Raw genomic sequence first — 8,451 nt, forward strand, 5'->3', positions numbered from 1 at the left:
TTAAACTATTAGTAGAGTCAATCAATTTTGCGATCAATTATGATATTATTAATAAGTTGGGTTTAATAACTCATTGAATGACTCGTTTGATATTTAATTGTTATCAAGTCAATAAGTTGATGTTCAAATATTCATATAATCAAACAACATTGATTCCATTATCACTGGATCAGTAAATTTTTGTTTAAACTATTAGTATAGTCAATTAATTGATGATAAAATTAATAAGTTGGATTTAATCACTCATCAAATGACTAATTTTTACAAGAAGCAAGGTTTTTATATTAGTTAATTTTCATTTGTGATCAATCAATTAATTTCCAATTGAGTTCATGTATAAGCAATAATGAGTTGCTTAAACAACTTCGTGTTGTTTATTATAAGCAACCTTTATTTATTTAAACAACTACTAGTTGTTTACCTAGTTTTAATGAGATACAAGGTTATTGTATAAGCAACAAGGAGTTGTTTAAGCAACCAATAGTTGCTTGCGTATTTTTTAAGAGAAAAACGTACAGTTTTTTTTTTTTTTTTTTTTTTTGTAAAAAGTGCTTTTATTTTTGGGTTTTTGTGTAAATTTAAAAAACTTAGGGGTTTTTATGTAAATTAAAAAAACTTAGAGGGCCCTTAATTAAATATTTATAACAAAAGAAAAGATAAAAGAAATAGAAATCCCTTTTTTTACATTTCACTCTCAAAGAGCTTGTTTAGCTCATTTTCCCTAGTTACTTACTTGTCACTTTTATCCAATATTTAAAACTTAAAGAACTCCCACTTAATTGCCAAACTCATTTGTCCCTTTTAGTTCACAGCCCCGACTCAACTTAACCTAGCTCAGCCCACGTGGTCTATAGATTTTTTCTACCCAACTCATCATTTTAAAGTCCTTTAAAATGCTAACCCAGTCTTGCCTCACGCGGATCACTGGTTATTCTACTAAAAATATAGTAGTTGTTATCAATAAAAAGTCGACGAATGTTATTCTAAAAACCGAATAACGATCAAAAGGTCATATATGTAGTTAATTATGTTCGTGTGTGCTTCTATTTGAATGAAAAGAAACTCGTGGCATTTTCTAATTTATAGTGTAGTACCTTAATTTATGCTTACTTGGTAAAGTAATTTCTTAAAGTATCACATTATCAATCTTTAAACTTATAATATAACAAGAAAAAAGGCGGTACCAGCAAACCAGTTCACTAGTTGGTTTCACATTTCATGATCTTTGTGCTGCATACTTGGTGAATGAACAAGTGCAAGAAACTCGACTTATCTAGCGATTGTGGCCTTATATGTGTGCTAAACTTGAGTTTCCCTTCAGTTTAAATGACGTTATTGTTGAGAAAAGTCGAAGACTAAAGTGAAAGAGGGTTGTGAGAGGAGTCGAAGTGGTTATAATTTTAATATGTCATCGAGCTATCGGAAATGACTCATTATGCCACTTGTCAATAGTTTGACCCATTTATGCCCTCGAACTATCGGAAATGACACATTTATGTCATCATCAATAGTTTGACTTATTTATGTCATCGCCCGTTACCAAAATGACTAATCCATGTCATTTTTCATTAACGCCGGTTTTACAATACTAGCTATGACATGTGACCTCCAACTATATTATGGTTGCAGGTGGGTAGGGTGTACAAGTCAGATTTTTTATTAATTTGGGATTTAAAATTAGGCTGGTTCAATTAATATATCGTTATATATATATATATTGCTCTGATACCAAAAGGGGATAGGGGGTTATATTTTTGTTTCAATAGATATATAATTTTCAGTAGATATATTATTTTGATAGAAAGATAGCAATATTATGTGGTTTTTACTAATGTTTTAAACAATCCTACTCGGTACTTCCTCACTCCTTGAATCTTCTTATCATGTAGGTGTTTTTCTTATTTTCTGCCTATTCTCCCAATTTTTATAATTTTCGTTTTTTTTTTTTTTTTTTTTTTTTTTTTTTTTTTTTTTTTTTTTTTAGAAAAATCTGTTTTAGTTATGAATCTTTATTACACTGTTCATCTCTTTCTCTTAATCTTGGTTCTTAATATCCGTCTTCTTTAACCACACCCCGGTTACCATGGCCAACATCGTCCTTTAATCATTTGGACATTAAAACGGCCTTTCAAACACCTAGGAATTTACAGGTTAATCCATCGAGTTTATTAAGAAATTAAGAGAATAACCATATACTAAGAGTAATAGATTCATAACAACAGGTAAGTAATTACTCAAATATTATCAACATAATATTTTAATTCAACATAATATTGAACATAAAATAATTTACATAGTAGGGAGATTAGTACAGAAAACGTAGATAAAACTTACATGTCTGAAGATGGAGAGAGGTTTCCCTTTCGGGGAACCCGAAAAACTACTTCACACTAAAATAAAATTACTGGAAAGATTAAAACTATTTTACAGGGAAGTTATATTACAAAGGATTTTATTGGGAAAAGGAGTTGGGGCATTTTGTGAAAGGGAAGAGGAATATGGAGTGGTTGGTGTGAGAGAATTTCTCGTTGATTTTTGCTGAGTGTTTCTTGGTGATTGTTCTTTCTTTCTTGATCGATGTTAATTTTCTGATGCCCTCCTTCTCTGCAAAACACTGCTATTTATAGGGGTCTGACGGACTTCAAATGCGGACTTCAAATTTGTGAAGAATCTTTTGAGTTCAGCCGGGTACTCTTAGGGCCCCATCGTCACATGAAACTTTTCAAAAGATACTTTATAATTTTGTCCGTTTGCTGAGCTGTCCCATTTCTAGATAAAACTACTACTTTATTACAGCTACTTTAATAAAATCTGGTCTTCTTTTTTCTGAACTGTCAACATTATTGCTCCAACGTGTCTTGAAAAATTACAAAGTCCAAAGTCAAAAGTCTTCTACCTCTATTATTGAGCTTGTCTCATCTCATTTTTCTAAAAGATGACTAATGTCCTTGTCTCTCTCTTTTCCATACCTTTGTCTTTAATTATTGATGCTTTTGTCATTTTTTTAATGTCCTTGTTTCTCTTTTCTATGTCTTTGTCCTCATGATCCACCGAACTAAATCTTCCAAGTCATGACTTTCTTTCTACTTCACTTTGTCTTTTCCTTTCATGACTTTTTCTCTACTTCACCTTTGTCTTTTTCTTTCATCTTTTTCTGAACCATGTCTAACCATGTCTTTTCAAATCTCCTCTTTTTTTTTTTTTTTAACTGATCTAAGTGTCTAAATTGTGTAGGGCAATTGAGTCAAAACTCATGCCTGAATCTACATCATTTGGATCTTGCGAGTCTTGAAAATTAATATCTTCTCCTTCAAAATCTGAATGGACCGGTGACATCTCTTGTCTTGGAGATAATTCTGGACTAGGATCTTTGACTATATATTTATCTTTTTCTTTTGTCTGAAAAAATCTTTCTAGTGTCTCTTTTACTATATTTTCTATTTTTTCATTTTTCTTCTTTTTTGCAAGTGTGCTTTTCCTTGTAGAAGCCGCTCCTTGCGTAAGTGTCTTTGGTAGTCTCCGTCTGGTTTGGAGAGATGAACATCCCTCGTCTTCACTTTTTGGCAAAGTGACAGCCATTAACGGATTTGATAAGTCTTTACCGGCTACCGTTTGAACCGGACTAGCTGTATCTTTACCCGATACAGTGGGTCTAATTGCATTCATTGGGGAATGCACACCCGTCTCATCCATTTTTTTCTGAGATGGAGAACTCTGAGACTGCATCAATTCGAATTTTAATGCTTGTAGTCTTTGTTCTAATGTCTTCACCTGATCCAAGAGTTGCATTTTTTCTTGAACCAATGTCTCTTTTTGCTGGTTTAGTCTTTTGACTACATCAGTCATGGTAGAACAATGGTCGCAAAAGATTATTTTGTCTGTGTCTTTTTGTACATTGTACTGGGGGATTTTGTCTGGGTTTTGTCTGAGAGCTGGAGAAATATAATAATTTGGACCCAATGTGCCTCTAGCATAATCTAATGCTTCAGTAAAATTATTAAATCCCTTAAAAAGAGGTTTTCTTATGTCTTTAATAGAGTCTACAACTTCTATCCAAGTCTGAAAAATACCATTAGTTTTACCGTGAACTACAACATAAAATTTAAATTTTTTGTCTAAATTTCGGTCTGTAAAATATTGACAAAGTGCATTTATAGTGGCTACAAAATGTTTAGCTCCGTCTTTTTTATTACGCGAAATCCATAAATTATCCACTAAGCATCTTTGTTGTCTATCTATTACATATTCTGGTAATACTTTAAAAGTCCAATTTGATGGCTGATAGACTACTAAATTATTGGCTCCGAATTGTATTCTTTCTTCCATAGCATTTCTTTCTAATAAAGATGTAGGTCTAAAATGAAGGTTACCTAATACTGTCTGTCTGTATGTGTCTTGGGTTGAGGCTATGCCTTTCCCCTTGTCTGCTGTCTGAGAACTGGAAGGTCTCATGCTGTCCAAATAAAAAATTTAGTTAGCAGTAATATTTAATCTACTTAATTGATCTGCTAAATTATTATCTTTTCCTTTTATATGTTCAAATTTTAAATTATAAATTGAAATGGTATCTAAAAAATTTAGCCATCGTCTTCTACTACTATTTTTATCATTTATCTTTTGATAGAATTTAACTATAGCTTCACAGTCTGTTCTAACTAGTATTTCTGGTTTATTTAAAATATATAGTCTGAAACTATTTAATCCATATATTACGGCTAAGATTTCTGCATCTATACTACTCATATTTCCTTTTTCTTTATACTTACCACTTTGATAAGCACATATCTTTTCTTCATTTTTATTACTATACTTACTAGGTTTTGCTTTTAATACTGCTCCCCATCCTTCAAAACTACCGTCTGTTTCTATAATTAAATAGTCTGTTTCTAGTGGCATATTTAAATCTGGAATGTTTTTTATTTTTTCTTTTATTTTTTGTACTAATTTAATGTCTTCAGTATTAAAGTGTTTTTGACCATTTGATCCAGTCTTTGAATATAATGGTCCTGCTATTTTTCCTAAATCTTTTATAAAATTTCTAGCATAATTGACTATTCCTAAAAATTTTTGTAATTCTTTAACATTGTCTAACTTGTCTGGCATTTCTAAAGCTTTTTTGGCTATATGAGGTTGTAATTTTATCTTACCTTCTCCTAGTACTACTCCTAAAAAGTTTATATAATTTTTACATAATTCCATTTTCTTTTTACTAATTATTATCCCATTTTCTACAAATAATCTAAATACCGTTTGTAGGTGTCCTAAATGTTCTTTAATATCTTTACTAAATACTAATATATCATCTACATATACTAATACAAACCTTTTATATTCTCCAAATATACTATCCATTTTTCTTTGAAAAATTGGTGGAGCTGTCTTTAATCCAAATGGCATTACTAACCATTCGAAATGTCCTTCAGGACAGGTGAATGCAGTCCATTCTATACTATCTTCATGCATTCGTACCTGCCAATATCCTGATTTACAATCAAATTTGCTAAATATTTTCTTTCCTTGTATTCTATTTATTAGTTCTGTTTTGTCTGGTAACTTATATCCATCTGTTCTAGTGTTATCATTAAGTCTTTTATAATTTATTACCATTCTTGCTTTTCCTCTTACTATTTCACTATGATTTCTTACCATAAATGCTGCTGATCTATGTTTAGAAGTAGATCTCCGTATTACTCCTAAGTCCAATAGTTCTTTTATTTGTACTTTAAAATCTTCTACATCTTGATTTGTTGCTTCAATAGATGCTGTTTTAATTATATAGTCTGGATTTATTATATCTAATTTACATACAATCCTGTTATTTTTCCAGTGTTTTAATGGTTTTTCTCCAATAATTTCTATTTCATCTAGAATTTTTATTATATTATCTAGGTCCTTTTGATTTTTTATTATTCCTATTTTTTCTATTCCTGTTTTAAAATTATATAACTCTGTCTCTATATCTATTAAAGTATAATCTTTTTCTAGCAACTCCTCTTCTTCTAGAATTTCTTTTTCTTCTAAAGTTAAATTTTTTATTTCTTGTTTTTCTTTACAACATGTATTCTTTTCTTCACATTCTTTACAACAACTATCTTTTTTCTTTTGCAGGTCTGTGGTAGGGATCTTTTTATGACGAATCCTTGTTTCAGTCTTAAGAACTTGTACTGGTGTATGAGTAATATTTTTTAAGAAAATTACTCCATCTCTTGTAATCATACAGCTACCATTATTATGTAACATGAAGTCTAATCCTATGACAAAGTCTACATTTATATTAAGGTCTCTTACCCATATCTTATCCATTTTATAACTTGGTTTGTAAAACTCTGAACATGTATTTATAAAGCTAATGTAGGCTTTATGAACATAATGTCTATATATATTACGGGTTCCATCCATTTGCATGGCCGCAACTGGTTTTTCTAGAATTTTTATTAAATTAGGTGGAACTATTCTTTTATTTATTATGCACTTTGTGCACCCTGAATCTACTAATGCTAACGTTTCTATCTCATAATCATCTATTTTAATTCTTGCAAGTATTTTTATTGTTCCTAATTTTTTATCTTCATTACATACTAATGCTTCATGGTCTTCTATGCTCATTAATTCTGCTTGAGATTCTTCTGGTATTATTGTTAATGGTTTCATTATTGGTTGTATATTTGATAATCTTATTTCTTCGTCTTCACTATCTACTTCTCTTTGTTTTCCTCTTTCTAGGTTACATAATCTGGTTTCTAATTCATTTATTCTTGTTTCTAATGTTATTATTCTTAGACTAATAGTAGGGTCTTCAATTTTCTTATGAGTTGTTTCTTTATTTATTTTTGTTTTAAATTCTTTTTCTATACACATTGTACATCCTTCTATGTAACAATTTTTACATTTAACTCTTTTGTCTCTACTAGGATACCATTTACAAAAGAAACATGCATTACTATCCAATCCTTTATTTCGTTCAAACTCATGGTTACAGTCTTCGGCTATATTTGCTAAATTATCCATGGCTTCTAAGTCTAGATTTTCTAATCCTATTTCATTAATTAATTCGTCTGCTTCTGAGTCTGATGAGTCTGTTTTGATTTTTTCTTCAGTGTCTACACTTACTATAGAATATATGCTTTCTGTATCTGACATATACTCGTCTACATTTATTAATGTTTCTTGAAAATCTTCAATTAGCTGGGAATTTCTTGTCTTATTATTTATTCTTTTTGGACATGTATTTGCTAAGTGTTCTACACTTCCACAAGTGAAGCATTCTAATTTATTTCTATAATTTCTTTCTGTTCGGTATTTTCTTACATGCCTATTTCTGTCTAAATAAGGTTTTCTAGCTGATGATTTTCTAAGGTAATATTTCTTTCTATTATATTGAGGATAATTTCTATTATACTGCGTTCGGTATTTTTTATGCTTTTTCTTTTTATAATTGTCTTTATCATAACTTTGTGTCGTGTAAACTACGCTTTTACAAAAGTTCATTTCATTTTCTTTTAACTGTTTTTGTATTTGTATATGAGTACATTTTTCTTGTAGTATATCCATTATATGTTGTATTCTATGTCCTATGGACCACGTTAAATTAGGATTCTGCATTACTCCGTCTCTCTTATTCCATCTATCTTCTATTTCTCTTCCTAAGGCTCCTGGTAGTTTATTAAATAACTTTTTACCTAATTCTTGATCAAATGCATTTCCACTAATAGTACAGTAGTAGAAATAATCGTTTAAAAATTTCTTAATATGAAACCAACTACTTATGCTTAGTTGTTCTAATTTTATTACTGCATTTCTTTGTAGTACTAATAATCCACTATTTGGATCTTCCCCTGTAATTAAAGTATGTATTTTATTAGTAAAATTATATGGGTTTGCTCCCATGGATACTAGGTGTTGAAATTCCATTGGAAAATTTTCTTTATAAGCTTCCCATAAAGCTTTGGCTGATTCTCCTAAAAATGTTTCTAAATATTTATACATTGTTTCTGCGTCTGTTTCGCTATATGTTTTTATATAGTCTGCTACTACTATTCCTTTCCAAAGATCTATCACTGAATTCCATCTTTGCGGGTCATGTGCTGCTATATTTAATATTTTACCTTTATTACCTCCTTCTTGAAGAATAATGAGTTCTTCTATAGGCATTCTTTTTCCTGATGGTTTAACATTATTTAAAGGTTCTCCTCCTGTTCTAAAAACTCTTCTTCTAGGTACATTTCCTGTGCAAGTATCTATAGTATATTGTTCTCCTGTTGTTCTTTGAAATGGACTAGAACTAGATGCACTAGATTCCATTAATTCTTTTTGGCTTATTATAGAGTCTATTTCTAGTTCGTCATCACTGTTTTGCATGTCTTCTAATATTTTATCAAAATTGTCTGATTTTCTTTGGTTTATCTGTTCTACTCTATATCCCCAATTATCAGTTCGGGCTTCACATAATTT

This window comes from Lycium barbarum, chromosome 10 (genome assembly GCF_019175385.1).
Source record: "Lycium barbarum isolate Lr01 chromosome 10, ASM1917538v2, whole genome shotgun sequence".
NCBI lineage: Eukaryota > Viridiplantae > Streptophyta > Magnoliopsida > Solanales > Solanaceae > Lycium > Lycium barbarum.